This window comes from Macrobrachium nipponense, chromosome 30 (assembly GCF_015104395.2).
Source record: "Macrobrachium nipponense isolate FS-2020 chromosome 30, ASM1510439v2, whole genome shotgun sequence".
NCBI lineage: Eukaryota > Metazoa > Arthropoda > Malacostraca > Decapoda > Palaemonidae > Macrobrachium > Macrobrachium nipponense.
Window position 1 is genome coordinate 71,516,433 of NC_087218.1, and position 22,468 is coordinate 71,538,900.

General features: G+C 37.1%; 1 pseudogene; it reads left to right on the forward strand.

Annotated features, from left to right (window-relative positions):
- The first annotated feature begins 4,702 nt into the window (after positions 1 to 4,702).
- LOC135202585 (uncharacterized) lies at positions 4,703 to 21,507 on the forward strand (annotated as a pseudogene).
- The last annotated feature ends 961 nt before the right edge of the window (positions 21,508 to 22,468 follow it).

Sequence of the window (22,468 nt, forward strand, 5' to 3'; positions counted from 1 at the left end):
ACCAGTGGGTTGGAACGAAAAGCTCTGAATGTTAGCATTTTATGAGTTCATTCCATTCCCAGGGTGTACTTACGGTTTGTGAGCCAACTACGCATTTCCATGTGCTGTTTACTTTGCGCATTTCTCCACAAGGGAAAAATAGACTGGGTGTGCTATTTAGCCTGATTTTATGTGGTCGGTTGTTTTTCTCCTTCTTGTGTGGTCTGGGAAGAATAACGTTCAGGAATTCTGGTAATAATAATATACAAATTATTCCATCTCTACAGGAAGAACTACGTGTGCATTGTTGTTTATGGTGAAGTTAGAATAAATTGTTATTCCTCGTTATTAACTCCTTCTCATTCTCTCGCTTTTTATTTCAGTTTCACCTCTAGGCCTGTTGTTTTTCAGAGACAGTCAGCTATAAGTTCCTTCTTTCTTTAGGCCTATTTTTTATACCTGTCGGAGAAAGGTATCGTAAGCCTAGGTGACCCTTTTGGTCACTGAACCCCATTAACGCTTAGGCCTATGTAAATGTTTCTGGTTTCATCTCCCAAGCGTTCGTCCTCCTTTCACATTAAATGTCAACGTTAACTTAGTCTGAAATGGAGGAGGCCTAGTGAAGACCTATGGATTCTGACCAGACATCAAAGACGTGCAAGTGACTGTTAGAATCGGCTCACGAAAACAGTCTTTCTTCATATTTCCTGAAACAAGTTTTCCCCACGATTCCATAGAAACTAGTTTGGAAGGTTGGTGTCGAAACAGATCGTGAAGACTGTTTCTCAACAGCCCTTCAATGTATTCTTTCCGCACGTGACGTTGCAAGACACCACTTCTTTGCAACAGTTTCCTCTGTGATGAATGTTCGCCCATTTTCTGAAGAATTTGATGTGTGCATCGGTAAATATTGTGTACCACTGCAGCAATCTAGGGTTACATGATGTAACTGAACGTGGAATGAGTCGTTCTTTCCAACAAGAGAATAAGGTGTGAAGAGGGAAAGGACGTGTTATGCAGCCTGTTTCAATTTTGAGACCATGGTTTCAGTGGAAAGGAAATTTTTTATTATTCATATAATTTATAAGATAATGCGGGTTTCATACCGTGAATGATTGAGGACGTAGGTATTATTTGATGATGTAGCAAGTGATGGATATGTACGTATATACCAGAGGACCGGTTTATTTTATGATTCTTGTGATTGGAGTTGTGCGTGTTTTGTTTTTTACTACAACACAAGAAGGCCGTAAAAATGACTGTACATTGTATACGGCTTTTTAAATTGAAATGGTGCTTAATAGAGTAACGAATCGTGTGCGCTCTGATGTGTATGCACATGTTCATTTGGTCAGAGTAGGCTAGCCTTAATATGCTGTTTCATTGAGCAGCCTTTAGTTGTTCCACGAAACGATCCATTTTAATGACGTTCTCTTTTAAATTTGGGACGCTTTTACCACCCAGGAAGATGATAATGACGCCGTGTTCGCATTGCTCAATCAGTTTTCGTGAACAAACGGTGTTATGAAATTCGTTCTTTGTTTAGAATTCCTATTATGGCCAAGGTAATTCATTTATACTACACCAGCCCTGTAGAAAAACGAAGAGGAATAGGGAAAGAAAGATAGTATGTGTTATTATAATCACCAAGTTTCTATATGTCTATGAAGCAAACAAGCTCCCGATTTTTTCCGAGCTGACGGGCAAAGGTCATATCTAAACTACGTATAACTAAGGGACCTGCTCGTCTTTCACTCATGAGAAGGATGCTGTCTGTATTAGACATTTGCGTAGAAGGCAGGACCTCATCGTTGCTTGAATGTATAGCATTTTGTTATTTGGACATATTTGGCTTTGAGATTCGGGACGTCTAAGGCCCATTCCATAATATTCGTTTTAGAATCCAGGTTTGGTGTTGCCTGTTAGTCTGTTACTATTAGATTAGGTTTATCTTATTTTTTTCAGCGTTTCCTGAGGTTCAAGGGAATCTATTTGTGTTCTAAAGAAATCGTAGTTTGTTTTTAATAATAGTTAATATATGGTAAGTAACATTTAATTTTTTATCCTCTCTGTTTTGTCATTCATTTTGATATTTGAATCATGCACACTTGTCTTCTAGACGGTAGTTTTTCCTGATTGTATATATATATATATATATATATATATATATATATATATATATATATATATATATATATGCGTGTGTGTGTGCATATATATATATATATATATATATATATATATATATATATATATATATATATATATATATTGTCTACACTGGGAAATGAAGCATTTGGTTCAAACCTCTTCCCATGAAGTAAGAGCAATTCGGTTGGTAACGAGTGGGAGCCATGTTACCCTTAGATATGATTAATAATTATAAATTAATCGGGATGGAAGACAGGGAAGAATGTATGATTAGATGAGTAAAAAAGCTATTGTATGTGAAAGGAGGCAAAGAATTGAAATTGTTGGTAAAACGCATTGCTTATGCTATTATGAGATTAGATCGTAGTGTAAGTTACTCTCGTTGTTATAAACTTTTTTCAGCATAGTAACATCACATGGAATTTCCCTTAAAAAAATACATATTGCGGGAAGCTATTATGTCAGAACATGAAAACGGTATAAAATAATAAATGAGGTACAACAGGGATAAACCGATAAACAGATATGCACATGTGCCTTTAGAATACATAGTGATGAAGGCGAAAAACAGGTCCCGAGAGTTATAGGAACCCGGCTACTCGTTCACGGTCACAATTGAAGTAAAGGAATGAACAAAGTTTGTATCTCGAAGTAGATATCAAGAATGCGTAAGTGGAAAGCTCTCTCTCTCTCTCTCTCTCTCTCAGGTTAGCTTTCGTCCTTGTAACGCCTTGGAATGTTTGAAGGGTTCTCGGCCTGGAAGTCTGCCAGAGGAGAAGGGGAATTGAAATCATATTCTGGGAAAGATTATTGGAATTCATAATAGGATATTTTTAATCATGTTTTTGTTGTGGCGTCTGTCGTTTTAGTCTGCTTGCTCACCATTTGCGTTGTCCTTCAATGGCCCACCTGCGAAAATAAGACTTTCATAATGGTTACCTTAAAACGAGTAACCTCTTTCCAAAGTCGCATACTATTTTATGTGAGGTATCTTTATTTTACTTGACAGATGTAAGTAAGCAAACCAGGCTCCTTTGTTTTCATGTAGTTATGCTCCCTATCTCTCTCTCTCTCTCTTAGTAGCAGAAGGGGCCGCCTGTTAGTAGCTCAAGAGTCCTACGTGACGTACAAGAAGAACCTGCGACTTTTCTCTCTTTCCCAGGGTACCCGATGGAGAAGAAAAACTGGTATTCGTGGGACTCATCAAAGTGGAATTTCTAGTTCCTTTGCAACTTTTCGCTGTTATTATATCCCGTTTTCGCTCCTTGTTTTTACACTGATTCTTACTTTTTGCTTGGCGTTTTTTTTCTCATCGCCGTTGCGGTAATGCATCTGATCCTGGTACTTTGGAATTTTATCATTCCTGTGGCCACAGACTTCCACAGCAGTGTAAAATTAATCAAATTACATACGTAGGCATTCAATATTCTTTTATATAACTCGTCTCAGAAACTGAATCCACGAAGCTTTGCCATTAAAATTAAAACTCTGATTTATAAAACACACATGTATGCTCCCTCAACAGTGTCTCTTTATAGTAGCATATGTAACGGAGATCCCTATCTAGCGACAATGCATATCTCTTTGTGGGTGAATCACGAATAGTTATCAAAGGGAAGAAAGTTATTTTTACTATGATATATTGAAAGAATGACTATGTGATTCAGAAGTAGTCAAATTTTATTATTTTGCATTTTAAGGTATCAAGAAATCTCTTTCATTATCGGTCTCATTGAAAGTTTTTTTTTTTTTTATCATGTAACCCGGGTTTAGATTTAGTCAGTCCTTTCTTCCTTGTCATTTTATTATTGTGAATTTTTTTCCTTGTTTCCTGCTGTCAAGTACTCACTATTTGTGGCTGGTCGTCATATTTTGATTATTCGTAATGATTCAGTGTCAATACATAGTAGTGTTTCCACTGTTCATGACCACTTATACCACCAAGATGGTCGTGACGTTATTTCCCAAATAGCGTTATCGTTGTTTTTGTTGCACGGAGCCCCATTCGTTTCAGGTGTTATTGCGTGGGAAAGGTTCATGTTGAATCCTTGGAAACTTGTGAAGGAGAGACAAGAAACAATACAGAACTTGGTTAATACCCAGTGGCTAAGCGATGTTTCCCATTTAAGCTCAGTAGTTTCCATGACTTCATTCTTGTGGCATTTTTTCTATTTTAACTCTGAAATTTCCATTTTCCCGGACATATACGTGGTGTCCCTTCCAAAACCGAAGCATCTTCTGCTTCGTTATAAGATGTGTACTAAAGGCTACGTTGACAACAAAAACTCATGACGCACGAACATCTCAGCCAATCCCCTTTGCCGAGTTTGCTCTCCTGACAACCGCAGTCCATTTTTCTCTTTAAATCGCGCCGTGAACTAACCAATATTTCTCGTATACCTTATAGTGATACTCTCATTCTAAAGTAAATAACTTACTGTGTTTTCTTCTTTACTTGGTTTATAAGTGCTGGGGAAATTATGGCCACCCTATGTTTGTATTTTCATTCAGTCCAGTGTTGTTTGGCAACTCGATCGGCGGGGCGTGTTTTGAGCGTATATAGACTTCAACGAGAGAATTTTTAGTCACTGTATCCTTAAGGTAGAGGGAGGTGTTTGTCGTGGCGTCTGTTAGTGTCTGTGTGGTACTTGGTGACCCTCAACAAGTCATGGATAAAGAATAATGTGTTCAGGAACATTAATCATTTACGTCAAAGGATTTGCTCAGTGACACGTCCAGCACCAATTATTTTGCGTTGTCAGGAAGTTCCCATCCGAAATTAGTAACTCGAAACCCAAATCCATGGTTCCATGTTCAAGAACATTACGGTTATCGTGGAAAGATGAACCTGGCATAGAAATAAATGTTGGACGATTTGTGAACCACATTGCCGAGAAAAAATAACGTTTAAAGTGTTTCCTCGTGAAATATTGTCACCGTTCAACTTGGATAACTACCTAATCAGGGTGCACGCATTGAAGCCACCATGGTAGGAATGGTACGCGATATTGTTATACCCGTGAAGGGGGGCTCCGACCCTGTGTTCACCATCGTTTGTGAAATTCAGACTACGCCTGGTCCTGCTTATCCACACGATGGAGATTATGATGGCGAAGACAGCCTCCACGCCACCAGGTTTTGGAAGGTGAGCTCCTTGAACGCACTGCTGTTCTCGATACTAGCCAGGTGTAGAAGGTTGCAGGGTGCAGGTCAGGTTCGGGAAAGCCTCTGGGTTTGGGAAGGACCTATTATTACTCTTAGCATGGGAAGTCTGCTAACCTGGTCAGACTTCGCGTTAGGCTTAAGAAGGCCGTAAATTATACTTGGTAGTCGGTTTCTTAGATATAGAATATTGATAAACTTACTACGGTTCCGTGATGGTTAACCATATTTTCCTGTAATGTTAAGTAGTTCCATCCTAAACCTGATTTCCACAACTTTTGTACAAAATGTCATGGTTGTATCTTGTGTATGATGTTAACATTGACAGTTTTCAGTGTTGTCTTTCACAGCATATGCATTACATTCTCATTGTATTTTAGTTAAAGACAAAAGTTGACACTAAAACTATCTAAATTTGATTATTCACCTTGTTTTTACGGGGTTTCCTGAAGAATACATAAGATGTTGGTAACAGTGAGAATGTTCTTGTTGAAAGGAAGTCCGAATGTGGTTTACCTGAAGTGTTCACAGATGTGGAGTGTGACCAAGGCTAGTCCCAACGTGAGGTCTAGTCCAAGGCAAAATTGGTCTGAGATCAGAAAGCTGGTTTGGAGGATAATGATTTTAAAATGTGGCAGCTTTCGGGCCGAGAAGTGTGTGTGTGTATATATATATACTAATATATATATATTATATATATATATATATATATATATATATATATATATATATATATATATATACATATATATAGCACACACGTAATCTTACATCTGTAACCTCTAAACGAGTTATACCATCACATTCTCTCAATGGTATGAGTTGCCGGAGATAAATCAGGTTTGGTAACTTCTAAAGTTACTAGGTCATGACCTTGAGAGTTCTTTTTAGTTTCCAAATAGAATGTAAATGAGGTACATAAAAGTATTGGTAAGTTACTACTTGGAGACCATAGTTATTCTTTGGCTGTCAAGATTTTGTTAACCCATTCTCTCTGATCACATCGTATGCTGTTCTTGTCAAAATTTTCAATATGTAAAAAAAAGGGGGGGGGAAAAAAAAAAAAAAAAAGGGCTTACGTATTCTTGCAACCATTTGAAAGTAGTCATCCGCAAATGTTTTTAGGTCCGTGATGCGATGATGAGCTTTTCTATTTACATCCATCAGTTGAAGTGACTGGTATAATATCATCACCTTTAGGAGATTTTTTATACGAAGGCCGACGGAATTGGCAGCTTAGTATCCGAGGTAGAATGGGAGAGAAGAGGATTCCCCAAAGGAGTAGGTCGTGCTGCACTAGGCTGATGATAAAGACAGTAGCTTTTATTGATTTTAATCGATCGTTAACATTGAGAGAATTATACAAAATAAGATACTATCCAAGTTCATTTTTCAATCATCTTTGCCTCCCGTTGCTCGGTGGGGTTTCGTTCCCTTATTTGCTGTATCTGCGCCGTGCCTGCTACGTAGGTAACTTCTTACATGGTCACTTTTGGCCAGTTCCACCTGTCTCCTGCCTGCCCTCGTCCATCCTTCTCTTGTGCAGTAATGCAACTGGATTTAACCAACAGGACCGGATGGAGGCTCCTCAACGTTAAAAGAAAAAAAAAATCTTATTCAAAGACGGTTATTTTGATGTTTTGTGAATCGAGCATGCTTTTGAGTTTGTGCACGAGTGTCACTTAGAAGCTACTAGTCTCCTTTTGTTGAGTTGATAGGAGGATGTAGTTCGACGATTTCCATCATTAAAGAGTATGACTATGGCTGTAGCTGATCAAAGGTTTTTATATTGGTCGCCAATCCCCACACACCTGCAGGTAAACGACTTCTTATAGTTTGTTTATGCTCTCGTATGCTATACACCCACCGTACGAGTAATTATAACGTACATAATTTTTAGTTACTACATAAACAATTGGTTGTACAAGTACTCGTGGCATGCTAAGGTACAGACGTGGGGGTTGGGGTTGGGGGGGGTCATGAAAAAATTAGACTTTACTGAAAAATTTACTTCTCTAGTCGACAACCTCATCATATACGATGCCCCTTTCGTAGCAAAGCAAAAATTATTTATTTTTTTGCCAAAGGTCCTGCCATCCTTATATAAATGTGGTTATTGTATGAGCTGTACAATGTTTTGCAAAGCAATAAGACTAAATACAAGGCCTAGTTGGCATCCCGTGAAATCTTCCTGTTGACATTTAAGGGTAAGTAGACCTTTTTTTTTTCATGTTTGGGCATCTTGCTAAGTTGATCATATTGTTAACTCCCTTGAAATGAGAGATGTGAAGGATAGCTGGGTACATGTGCGAACATCAGTTTATCCCTGGCACTGGTGGAAGCATGTGCTCTTGAGCTCTTGAGGATAGTTTAGGCATTTGGCAGAAGGTAGGCCCTTTCATACTGTGCATCATGGAGTAGGGATGGGTAACCTTTTGATATTTCTTTAAACCGTTGCCATTTATGTTTCTTTGATTGGAAATTATTCTGTGCCTAATGAAAGTGTTTTTCTTTTTTGGTTGCGAGGTACTCGTTTATTTCATTTTTTCAAACTTAGGTATATTTCTAATATATACATATATATTATTACTATATTATATATTTAATTATATATATATATATATATTATATATATATTGTATATATATATATATATTATATATATATATAACACACGCATATATATATATATATATATATTTGATATTATATGATATATATATATATATATATATATATATATATATATATTATATATACTCTAATAAAGGAGCCCATAAAAACACCAAAATGTAGAGAGAAAAGTACTATTTCAGAGACTGCTGTCTCTCTCTTCAGGTATATGAATGAGAAAAGTTTGCAGAAAAGGTGGTATTTATACCAAGAGATTCGTCCACAAGTAGCCAATTTAGGTCCACCCCCGCTGATAATCTTCCTTTAATCTTCTTAAGCGTTGGTTGAATGAACACTGCGTCGACGATGTCCGATGTCCAATTCCCTTTTGAGATGTTCATTACCTGCTTCTCTTTTATTAAGGCCGATTCCATCATTTGACTCTTGTACCGGCAGTTGCTGCTATAAATTACACGTGACATATTCCAGTTTTTTCTATGGTTATGTTCATTTATATGGTTGAAAATAGCCGAGTTCTGTTGTCCATACCTAACTGACCGTTTGTGTTGTATTAATCTCTGGGGAAGTGATTTACCTGTAAATCCGATGTAAGATTGGTCACAGTCCTGGCATGGGATCTCATATACCCCAGAGTCTTTGGGCGATGTCTTTTGTTGGACGTTAATCAGGGATTTGGCTAAGGTATTTGGGTAGGTAAATGCAAAAGGGTTGGATTTTCCCAAGGTGTGAGTTACTCTCTTAATCGTCTCCAGGTGGGGTGGGAATTTTTATTTTATTGTTGGGTGTGTCTCTGGTCTTGTCTTTAGGGGGTCGGTAGAAATTACGTTTGCTTTTTGAATTGCTTTCTCAATTATATGGTCAGGATACTTTAAAGATGAAAAGTTGCTTGCAAATTAGTTCAAATTCTTTTTCCAGGAAAAAAAAAAAAAAAAAAAAGAATTTGAACTAATTCGCAAGCAACTTTCATCTTTAAAGTATCCTGACCATATAATTGAGAAAGCATTCAAAAAGCAAACGTAATTTTCTACCGACCCCCTAAAGACAAGACCAGAGACACACCCAACAATAAAATAAAAATTCCCCACCTGGAGCGATTAAGAGAGTAACTCACACCCTTGGGAAATCCAACCCTTTTGCATTTACCTACCCAAATACCTTAGCCAAATCCCTGATTAACGTCCAACAAAAGACATCGCCCAAAGACTCTGGGGTATATGAGATCCCATGCCAGGGACTGTGACCAATCTTACATCGGATTTACAGGTAAATCACTTCCCCAGAGATTAATACAACACAAACGGTCAGTTAGGTATAGACAACAGAACTCGGCTATTTTCAACCATATAAATGAACATAACCATAGAATAAACTGGAATATGTCACGTGTAATTTATAGCAGCAACTGCCGGCTACAAGAGTCAAATGATGGAATCGGCCTTAATAAAAGAGAAGCAGGTAATGAACATCTCAAAAGGGAATTGGACATCGGACATCGTCGACGCAGTGTTCATTCAACCAACGCTTTAAGAAGATTAAAGGAAGATTATCAGCGGGGTGACCTAAATTGGCTTACTTGTGGACGAATCTCTTGGTATAAATACCACCTTTTCTGCAAACTTTTTCTCATTCATATACCTGAAGAGAGAGACAGCAGTCTCTGAAATATAGTACTTTTCTCTCTACATTTTGGTGTTTTTATGGGCTCCTTTTATTAGATGGAATTCTGTTGTTACAGAACACTTTTACCAGTCATTTATATATATATATATATATATATATATAATATATAATATATATCTATTATAACATATATATATATATATATATATGCGTGTGTGTGTGTGTGTGTACACACTTCATATAGTTGGAAGGTGCATCAAATATTTCAAATATTTACATATTCAAATTTAAAATTAACGTAATGTGATGCCATTATGTGTAAAACATTCATACGAAGTTATGTACCCAGCATGTAAGTAGTTTCTTAGTGATGTTGTGGCACAAGTTATTTTTAGCTGGGCCTGTGCCAGCGCGGGTTTTTGCTGCTGGACCAACCTGCTTAGAGTTTCACGTGGTCATTGGATAAACTTGTCCAAAATACAAAATAACTACCTATTTCTCGTAGTTCCGTTTTTAACTTATTCCCATAACTGTGTTTTTTTTGTAACATGCTGTGCGTGTTTCTGCGATTGTGGAGTGTGTATTATTTAGTATCAGTGGAGCAAAAGTTCCTCAGGAAGTCTGCGGAGAAAGTGGAAGGCGGAATTACAACAGGGGCGTTGCAACACATAATGCCTTTCGGTCTACGTTCGTGACTTTCAGGTTTCTGCCTGGCACGTATTGTAGTTTGCTACAGTATTTTGCCCTTTCTCTCTCGCGCTCACTGTTGCACGAGCCCAAACACACACACACACACACACACACACACACAACACACATATATATAATATATATATATATATATATATATATATATATATATATATATAAATGAATCATGAAAATTTGGAACGTTTTGAATATATAAAGAAGGCAAAAGCCAAGAAGGAAAGTGAAACAATGGAGTAACGCTGCGAGGCCTTTCGACTCTCGTCCTCTACTAAGCAATCTGCTTAGTAAATGACGAGAGTCAAAAGGCCTTGCAGCAGTACTTCATTGTTTCACTCATCTTAGTGGGTTTTGCCTTCATACATACATACATATATACATACATACATACATACACATTCAAGCTATTAACCTTAGAAGGGTACTCCAGGGGGTGTTAACCTTCCGATTTTCAGGAAGTCCTCTGGAGTGATGTTGCTATCCCTGTACCCCTCTCCATACTGGATGCGACCCACCACAGTCATACTTAATTCAGTTTTGCAGCCCCTTAAAGCGTATTTTCTTTCTAGTCATCACGTACCCAGGAGCATAAAATTGAAGAGCTATTTTGGTTTAGATAACGATTTTTTCCGAGTAATTTAGGGATTTGTAAGGTCCGAATGTATTGTCAGTAGGGATATACTTCCTATAAGAATAAATAAAATACTTATGATTGTGTATACATACATTATCTTTATATATATATATATATATATATATAATATATATATATCATAATATATATATATATATATATTATATATAATATATATATATATATATATATATATATATATATATATATATATATATATATATATATATATATATATATATATATATAGAGAGAGAGAAGAGAGAGAGAGAGAGAGAGAGAGCCCAAGCAGAAAATTCATTACTTCATGTATCTCTTTGGAAGGCTGATTATCGAAGTCTCAGGTGTACATCGTTTCTGGAGTTCTCAACAGAAAAATGAATTGTGCGTGGAGAGGTGTGACTAAAAAGCCATCAATATGTATCTTGTGGAAGATTTTTTTTAAAAAGCAATCTTTTGTTTTGTTATAAGATAAAAGTTAAATGCTGCTTAAGAATCATGGTATGTGCTTTGGGAAGAACCGTAATTGACAAGTAAATTTTTCACGTATAGTGGAGGCCTGTATATGAAAAAAAATATATATTATTCTTAAAGGAACCACTGAAAGTGGAGATAGCATTTAAATTGATTCTTTGACGGCCAAATCCACATCTTTGGGGAAAGGAAATGGTCAGAATTCCTCCTTGAGGAGAGAGGGTCGTCCTGCTAAGCACGACTCGGGACAGTCAAGGGCAGGGCACAACACCTCTCAAGTTTCATTTCTCCGTCAATTTTATGTTTACTTAATTCTTTAAAGGCACAAAATTAAATGGGTCGTCTTTCCAGCCTAGTCTTATTTGCTTTCATTTTGGATATGAATTCAGGTTTTAAAGACTGTCAGGGACAGTTTTGTTACATATACAAGCACTTTTCGACAAAGAACAAACATATTTGATATATATATTTTTTAATTTATATCGGGTCCGTCGTATAGAATACATAATTTATCCACGATAACACATTTTAATTGCATATTCTGTAATTGGTATTAGTTTTTAATGGTGAATAATAGCGTCTATTACTATCATTATCTAAAGCAGCACAACCTAACGGTTTCTTTAACCAACGGATCTTCTGTGCTTCGAGGGAAAATGGGAATTTCTTAAATGTAATAGTTTAGTTTCTACGTAGCGTGGGAATATTCGACCTCTTTTTTTTCTTTGTTTTGTCGAGGCCTTGAAGTTGTGGGAGATGGAATTTATATCTTCCGGAACAGTCAGTTTGTTGTTATGGCCATTAAGTCTTGGAATTTCCCCACTATAATAGTCTCCGATTTTCAGAAAACTAATGCATAATGCATTTTATAAGTATCCTGAAGGACTCGGAAGTATCGTAGTATTACTTTATTACGTTATATCTGCAGCCATTGTAAATGTTCGATTGTATTCTAATAGTGTACAATGCAAAGTTGTTTTATATGAACGTTCAGAACTGAATTGGAGATGGTGATAGTAGCTAATTAGGTTCATCTTGAATTTTAGCCCTGTGAAATTTCTTAAGCTGGCGAAATATTATCCTATTATTGCGTGAGGTGAGATTTGTAAAAAAGTTATGACCGAGAATGTACGGCTTATGTGCTTGATATATGAAGGCATTTGTAATACTCAGTGTATGCATGTTGGCATCAGTTATCGATGGGTATTGGGTGATACGTTGTTATTCAAACACATCATTAGTACGGCTGGCGTTTCTCACTTACAGAAACTAGTTTTTTTGAAGTTTTTTTTTTCCAGAACTGACACCGCCATATAATATCGGAATGAAGAAAATACTCAAAAGTTATTACTGTCATGTAATTTTGTTAGATGCGTACAAAGGAATCATATAACAAGGGGTGTCTAGAATTTTCCATGATGGCGCAATTTGAATTTTTTTTATTAATAACTGCTTGAACAGAATTTGTAATAGCTAACACTTACATGGGGAATAGAACATGTAGCATTTAAGGAAAAACAGCATATATATTCCTTTAAGGTTTTTATCCACAAAAATATCACCAAATTAATGGCCCCCAATTTTCATCAAGTCTCGCGACGGTAGCCCTAAATTCGTATTTCTGCTCGTTATCCATCCGTAATGTGTTGTATTGAGAATTATTCCTTATTGATAAACTGAACCTGATTTACTCGTGTATGAAATGTACATGGCTGATTGACTGCTAGAATTCTGTCACCTCACCTTTATTGAATTTCTGTGTAACATGCATACATATACACATTGTTACCATTGCGGCGTACTGTATTGTATTTTTATGCAGTCACTCTTTTAAGTTTGTTAAGTGCATTCGGACTGTAGTGATTTTGTCCGTTTGGTCAATGCCGAGACGTGTATGCGCGAGTGGATGATGGTGGTAGGGAGGGGGGCGGGATGGGAGTTTCGAGCGGTTTTCAAAGCAAATAATAGACTACAGCTCGCCCTACAGGCTTCTTTTTTTTTTCACGGAATTGTTTTCGGTTATTACGAGGAACCTCAGAACCCTCATGTGCGCACTCAGGCCTCATTTGTTTTACTCTTCTTTCTTTGCGCTTTGGACGTAGGTAGGGATAGCTGGCTGTTTAAAACACAGCTTTAGGCGGTAACAGGAATCCTAAATTTTTCCTATAGCTTAGTGGGGTATGTAATCCTTTTTGTAAGCAGGTCTGGGTTGGTTTAATGACCTTTGTTTTTATTATTATGATATTTTCCGTTCTTTGGAGAATGTGGTTTGGCTAGGGGCGGTAACTAACAATAACACTTGTCACTCCAAATGCTGATATTGAATACAAGGTAACATTGTTTTTCGTCGATTAAAGTACTGTAACCCCTTCTAGTAATATTTAAATAGCAAGTTAAAAACAAAACTACTGTTATAAGGAAATCATCTAAGTAGTACAGTAGGTACTACTTAGATGATTTCCTTGAAAATAAACGTATGGTTTATTTTCAAGGGCCGAACTAAATGATCAGTATTACTATTTCGGCCTTATCTTGGTCCATGGAATAGAATTTATTTTACCGATCTTGGTTCTTATTTTGCTTGAGGAAGTCATGTTCCAAATGTCAGGATGTGTGGGCGGCAAGAACATGTTTTATACAAAGCAGTACAAACAAATACAGAGTTCTTTCTCGAGAATTCAAAAACAATAATTCAACTAGCTGAGTCGACATTAAGATGAATACTTGTAAAGTGTGAAGCGCCTTATGAAAATTCTATTCTAATAGTTTTTATTTCTTTTTTGCAGATGGCGTCCGCATGGCGGGTGATCTCCTTCTTCCTGGTAGTCTTCGTTCTCCCGACGGTATTAATATCGCTCCCTTTGTACGCCAGGTACCACCTTTATCACGCCAGGCACCTCCCAATGACGGAAACAGACACTAGGGCACTCAATCACGCCGTCTCTTCCTTCTGGTGTCAGGTAAGTCTTACTTTGAGGGTCACCGAATTAATTTGTCGTCGTCCAGAAACCATCAATTGTACCCAGGATCCATACCATTTTTCGAATAACACAAGATTTCGCAACCACTTGGCTTTTCTATTACCACGTATTTTCAGTTAGCTTGCAAAATCTTAAATGCCTAAGTACGACAGGTTTTCCCAGCTCCGTAACTAATGATATTGGCTATATTCCTAACGAAAGTCGTAATTTTTTTATATGACACGGGTGCAACATTTTTGTGCAATGGAAACTAGCATTATGGCGTGATGTTTTATTCTTTGACATTCCTTCATTAGCCTGTGTCATGTAACAAATATTCTGCTAGGCTGTTACTGATTATAGTTTTAGCATAGCTTACCGATTATGAAAAGTGATTCCTTAATTAAATTTAATTCCAAATCTGTTGCTAATTCAGGGTTTCTAAAATGTTCCTTGTACATCGTAATAGTAAAACAATTTCTTGTCCTATTAATTCAATAAAAATAGTTATTTGATAACTGGTATCGTTTTGTACTTCTAAGCAATAATTAGTGTGATGAAATTTAGATTCGACCTCGTGACTTCGAATTCTAACATTATTGCTCTTTCACGTACACAAGGCATAATGGGGCACATCCTTCCTGGTCCATATGCTTGCAGAATAACAGTAAATTGCCAGTGTGCTTAGCAGGATTCTATTCCCAAATCTTTTTTCCCATTAGTTCAAAGTAGAACCTCAATTGTGGCTTGTTAGCCAAAATATTCATTTGATTACTTTTACTTAGCATCTTCGCAATTATGTTAGACAATATTTTCACTGATTTTATTTTAATCTGCTTCATTGTAGCTTGCAGTAGGCGTTATTCTCTAATCTTTCACTTCTCTTCAGGGCCAGCGTGTGACGAGCAATGGGACACTAGATGCCTTTTTGGTAGCTGGGTCCCCAAGAGTGCAAAGGAAACGACGCCATGTATCCCTAAAAAGAAACTTGACCCTCCGCCATGATGATATCGAGTACTGGGGAGTCTACTTGTTGGAGGGGTCTAAATTTGCCCTCTCATCTTGTGCAAGGTAGGATTGGATTTATTTTCATAATACAATAAATTTTTGTTTACAGTATTTTTAAAGGAAGGCATCAAATTTATTTTCTTGCCCCAACACAAAAAATCTGCCATAATTTTCATTGTTTACATTGGAAAAATCAAACACTCTGATAATGACTTGCTCAAACTTATTGCATACAATGTACAATACAAACATCTTTTTCGTATCCTATTTTCTCTAAATCTAAATGGTAATTTTTAAGTGTCCCTACAAGGATAGACACCCTCATCTTTTAACAGAACATATCTGTGCAGTTGAGAAAACCTTGGCAATCTCCAATATGGAGTTATGAGTGCCTACCCAAAGACAGTATGTGAAGTGTAGAAAGTCCACAGTTCTGTGTTCCTTTAAGAGCACTGGTCCATCATGCTCAGCTGGGTTGGAGTATGTGCAGTTGGTACTAAACTAGCCCACGCACCTTCAGTGTTATATTGGCCTGTGCATAACCTGGCACAGGTTAATATGAGATAAACCATAAGAGTTCCTGCTTGCTATACTGGTGGAGCCAGCTTGGTTGGTTCTGCACAAGGGCAGAGGAGACAATAGCATGTGGTTGCCCGTTCACCTTCACATAATGATCCTGCAATTGGGCTTAGGCTCAGGCATATGACACATTAACCCATACATAGTCTGCTCCTTTAGTGCAGCACAAGGGAGGATGAGATGGTTGTGTTCTGTTGTCTATTTCATCTTCAGACTGATTCTGTATTTGGGTCTAGGGCCAAGACATGTCACATTCATCAGAGCAATAGCAGTGTTGGTATGCCATGTTCATCTCTGCTTCAGAGGAGACTTCAGCTCATTGTCGTGGATTCCAGTGGATCCAAAGGTCAGTTTTCTGTGGCACCCATGCAGGCAGAATAGTCTACTGACAGGTGACATCAATTGAATGAGCAATAGGAGTTCGAAGCAGTATCTGCCCCCCCCCCCCCCCCCCCCACCCCCGCCCCCCCCCCCCCCCCCCCCCATCCAACAGGTTGCCCTGTTCTCCTCTAGCTGGCATTGCGCTCCATAAAATAGATACACGATAACTTGTAGGGTTTCACGTGGACCTACAAGATCGACTACCTTACTGGCCACCCGAAAACATACCCTGTGGGCATCCACTCCTCACAGAGAGCATCTCCAGACATGCATGCTGGACCTGAGTGTATAAGAAACACAGCAGCATACACTCTTTAACATACCTATACTATATCACTCATGATCATGTCACGTCAAATGTAGCATTTCTATTGGAAGCAATACAATGTCAGCTTTCCAGCTCCTCCTACCACCATAATGCTTGATGATATGTTGTCATGGTTTTCAACCTTTTCTTTTGCCTCCTTGCCATATCTTCTCTTAGAAGACATGGGTTTGATCCTAGTATCCATTGACAGCAAATGCACAACTTAGTTATCCTTTCACTTATTGAGTGATTGCATTGTACTAATTCTTTGTGTTTCAAGTGCAGTTTGCTGTCTTGCAACGCCAATATCCCAGTCAGGGTTCCTCATTGTATTCTCCAGGTTGATGACAATTTAAAAGATCATAAATATTTGCTTCCTTGGGAAACAGTTGTGTTGGATGGGCAATGAAGGCAGTACTTCCCTGGTACTTGATGATCATGGATGATGCCATCAATGCTGGTTAAGCAAAAGGTCTTGTATCCCCATTTGCCATGTGTATTATGGATATAGTCAGGTTACCAGCTCTAGTACCTTGTTCATCACCATGACTTTTATGACATGTATTGTGCAACCTAGAGAATCTTGGTTTCTGTTTTTCCATTTAAACGAGGATGCCCTCATCTTCGACGTCTTGTCTTGAAAGAGATCTAAGGTTGCTTTGTCTTGTATGTAAATTAGCTTGGAAGAATAGGTAGTTGACAAGATCATGGTCAGACAACTTTCATGTAAAAGATCCTCAAAGTATGTAAATGGAGAAAGTCTGAAAGAGTTGGGTTTCGTATTCTCATTGTCCTAGTTCTTAGCACTGGATAATACTGTGCTCTGTGCATCATCATCTTGATACTAGTCTTCGTCCTTTCCTCCTGCTTCTCCATGTTTTTGGAACTTTGGTGGAAAGATTAAATAAATTATAAGATGAAACAACCAATTGACAAAAAGAATTTGCATACATAATTTTTGATCAAAATGACAGCAGAGACTGAATAAATCATTCAACATAAAAATTGTAAATTACAGTAATTATCAATATTATATAATGCTGAGAATAAAATGTTGTATATAGCTATTTGTAGTATTATCTTATTTGCTTCTTCATGGATGTAAAAAGTTATTCCATCATCATTTCCCTTGTAGTACCCATGTACTGGCAATTGTACTTTACTGTTCGATGCCTCACAAAAGGGTTCTTCAGTCTCTTTTCCAAGTTCCTATAACTTTGGAGCTCATTTATTCGTACTTCACTTTGAGAGAGAGAGAGAGAGAGAGAATTGTGTTTGAAGGAGTGAAACTTGCCTGACCCTGATACTTGTTGATCTCTTGGATGAGGCCATCAGCACTGGTCCTTAAAAACAAACTTTTAGTATCATTTATCAGGGTTCATATGGATATAGTCCAGTTCTAGTGCCTTTATATGCATTTATCAGACTTGTATGGATATATAAAATCTCAGGTTAACCAACTCTAGTACCCATTAAGGATATAGTGCTATGAGTATGTAAATACCCTGTAGAGGCATTTCAGGAATTATCAAGTTCCTGGTGATGGCATTGATGATAATTCTCGTATACCATTGATCTGCTGGTTGTCACTGATGTAGATTCAGACCCTCATCAGGCCAAACTGCTTCAGTGACATATAGCCTATTCTACAACCTGGGGAAACCTGGTTTCTGTTGCTGGGGAAATCACCTGCACTACTTGTGTAGATAAGGATGTTCCGGAAAACAAGTACGTACCGTTGATGTGTCGGTCTTAAAAGATGTAGTGAGGATACTCTGTCATGCATTTACATTGGCCAAGTTTTCATGAACCTTCCTGCATTATTGATGGTGCAATGGGAGCATGAAGTAGAACAAGTCTGGTCAGTTTTGTGTATGGAAGCATACCCAGTCACAAGATTAATCCATAAAAATGTGCTTTCATGGCAGCCATCCCTTTGGTTTTAGGATGGAAATGTATCCAAATTTACAATATGCACTTTATCTACTGGGGTCTCCTTTTGTGTATATCAGTAAACCCTTTTTGTGTCTGGTTGGAAGTTGCTAGCATAAAGAATCCATGTGTCAGTTCTGTAGTTACGATATGTAAGGATTAATTGATCCTGTGTTTTTAGATTAAGGGTTTGTATGCTTTTGCAAAACTTCATACTACTTTGTTTTGAATGGTAAATACTAAATCATGATATGGAAGTGCCGTAGACTAAATTTTTCTTTCCTTTACAGATGGGCTGGTGGCACACTCTTAGTTGTAAAGGGTGAAGACAACTTGCGCAAGTGCTTCTACCGTGAGGATCGTGTTAAAGAGGAGTTAATGAAAGGGGCATCACCACGAGTACCAAATGTATACAAAGGTCCTCCTGATAATGAGGAAGAGGCTGACAAAAAGCAACAGAGGAAAAAGATGAAATATGCTGCATTGGAGGAAGATGAAGGTGGGGTTGGTGGTGAAGTTTTTGAGGATGAGCAGGATATATTCACAGCATTAAAGTCGGAGAGTCAGAAAGCTGTTGTTGAAAAGGAGGATGATGACGACAACGACGATGATCTTGTACCTCTACTTGTTGATGAAATCAAGATGCACAAGTATGATGACGTAGAGAAGAAAGTCAGGTCCAAGCAAAAGGGAGAAAAAAGGAAAAACAGAAAAGGAAAGAAGAATAAAGAACGAAAGGAAAAGCAGAATGGCTCAAAGGGATCCCTCTTGGTAGAACGAGTTCGTCGAAACGTTTTGCTTGATGATGCTGCTACTCACCCAGAGCACTCTGTTTCAGGCTCAGGTGTGGTGGATAAATTGGATATGTTGCATAAATTCAATGATACAATTGATGTCACCACAGGTAATTCTTCATTTTCAAGTAGTGAAGAATTTTTGGAACAGTGCAAAGATACAATTCTCACTGTTGATCTCACTCCTTACCTCGATTGGTCCTATCAGAGTCCTTAATTTAAAATCTGATAACCCAGATGCATGGAACTTCACTGTAAATGCCACAGATTATTATTATTTTATATTCACATCTGATAACAACATTGAAATAAACCAACTAGGATTCCATCTGGAACTGGAAAGGGCAATGTATGATGTCAGTGCACCAATAGATACATGTCGGAATGCTACCGAGTGTGTGTTTCCCCTTGCATTTACCCAGACTGAGTCTGTAGTTGTAGAAGTTCCTGCAGAAGGACACCTCAGTGAGTTGCACTCTTATGAAGTGATAACCACGTGTCAGCCCCGTGTTCCAGTTTACATGGTCTTTATTCTTCTAGTTCCTTTTATCATCCTCATCTTTGCCTTCCAATGAAGAGGACTAGCTGTATTATACTCTTCATTATGCTCCAGTGAATTATTACACTGTAAAAAATGCAAGAGTCAGTTATACTGTGTCCCCTGAAGTCAGCGAACTTTTTGGAAGTTGGCACAGAGCTGTCCTCCATTCTAAAACGTATGTAATATTACATCCAGAACTTTACAGAATTTTGAGGATTTCAGCGATTGCCCATATGCAGTGGACTGTTCCATATCCGTTTGTAATGCAATCACCAACCGTGCCTTAGTGTTTACCCTAAGCTAGTCAACACCTCATTTAAGAGATTGTCATTGTAGCTTTGAGATTACTACAGAAACTATTGAAATTTTCTATTTTGTTGGAAAATATAAAGAATAATCTCATTGCTTTTATGGTGTGATGTTATCTGTTTGCTTTTTATTGCAATACGTTGTTGAGAATTCCAATGACAGACTTTCCTGTGGAAACTTTTATGGAGTTCTTGAGTTTTAAATAATGGATTATAACCATTATAATAATAAAATAATGAACTGTGGTTATTTAAAGTGATTTATTTTGTTAAAGACCAAAATTGTGTTAGTGTTTTATTATTACATAGTCAGTTTACTTTATGCATGTCAGTCATCATACATGAAAGAAAAAACTGATGCATGTCAGTCATCATACATGAAAGAAAAACTGATGGCACACATTAAAGAAAAGATAACTTCTTCCAATTAAATTTAAATATACAGAAAGGAAAGTACTAAATTACTATGCAAGTGGGAACTGGCTTTTAGGAATCGGCAAGAAATTACGTTATTACTTAGGGAATGTGAATTGGCCGCTTGAAAATTTTAAACTACAGGAATATATTGCTGGATGTTAAAAATTTTGAATTGACTGTCATATGCCTAAATAGTGTGATGAACTAGACAGCATATTCATGCCAGCTAGACTGCTGTGATATGTACAGTGATAAGGTAGTGCTATATTCTTCAGTTACCTGTATGCTGTATAAAATATATTTCTGTAAAATAACCACTTATCTTCTAGGCAACGTATAATTGACTAAACGACAGCCTTTCTGAATATGATCTGAAATGATTGTTTGATGTTATTGTACTGGTTGAGGATGGCCGAGTTGTGTATATGTACTGTATGTATGCTATGTTATTTTAGTTAAGTAATAATGATCTCTTCAAGTGAAAATTATATTTTTAGTGTTCATTAACCATTCTCTCAAAAAGGAGTCCAAATCATTTTCTAATACTGTATATTTTAGATTAAAAAAACTGCATTTGATTGGATATAAATATAGGTAATCATATAAAATTGTGCAGAGGTAAATTTTACAACCATGAACTCTTCTATGATCTCTTGTGTTATTGTAAAAATCTTTGCTAGACCATGTAGTAGTTGAAGGATTACTCAGATAACTGGTTTCCCTCATGTAAACGTAATTATGATGATGCATTCCATCTTAGCAACTTACCAGTGTTGTTCAAGGGCTTTTTTATCCTTGGAACACATCCTCAGAGCCAGTACAAATGATTGTATATATGAATATAGTGTTAATTAAAAAAACAAAAACACCTATGTAAATTATTTTCTACCGTTGCTCACAAGAAAAATAAGAAAATTATTATATTTTGATTTACCTCTTGATACAAAATGAACAACTCAAAATTTTGACCAAGAAGTTAATCAGTGACTATGACGTTACCTAATCAAGTTTTTCTGAGTGAAGGGTGAAAACTTCCCTGAATCCACGCTGTATTTTGACTATAATTTCTAGTGTTCGATGCAGAATGTTGCCTTCATCCAGAATAAGTACAGTTACGAAGACTTAAAAAGCTTATTAATCTACTGTAAATGGGCAGTTGTAATTTTTAGGGAAATAATGTCCTATTAATTGTATTTGATTTTGAGAAAGAAATTAGTTAACATTTTTACTGAAAATTTTAGATCCTTACCTTTAAGGATGGATGACCAGTTTAAAGTAATGGAATTAATATTTTAGTTCATGCTCTAAACGTCTCTGGGAACAGTTGGTCAACCTCATGCTCATGAACTACAATATCTGAGAAATGCCAAGTAGTACACTAGTCCTAAACTTCTGGATTACTAAGAAATGAAATTATACTCCACTTGATTTCCATCATATTCAAGAGTCCTGAAGGAAGGGAGTTACATTAATAGTGTACATATTTTAAAGGTTCACATTTCTACAATGGTTATAACCAGGTGTAAGGCTAAATAAGCCCTCATGCCTGAGACACTGAAGCCCTAAATGCAATGAATACTCAAATGTTATCTCAAAACAATCTTGAGTGATTTCCCACAACTATCTGCAGTGTATGGAATTCTTGAAATAGCTAAAATTTTACACTATCTTCTTCTGTGTCCTACTGCCAGTGCTGGTTGGGAATGACGCTCAGGCAGCATAGAACTACAGTTCAAAAACTAGACTAACAAAAATGTAGTTGCTCCCGGGTAATAAATGTTTATAAAGTGACAATAACAAGACTTGGCCTTAACGCTCCAAAAAGGCAAAATAAGTCAGTGAGTCTACGAAACTTGAAGTCTATACCACAGTAAATGTA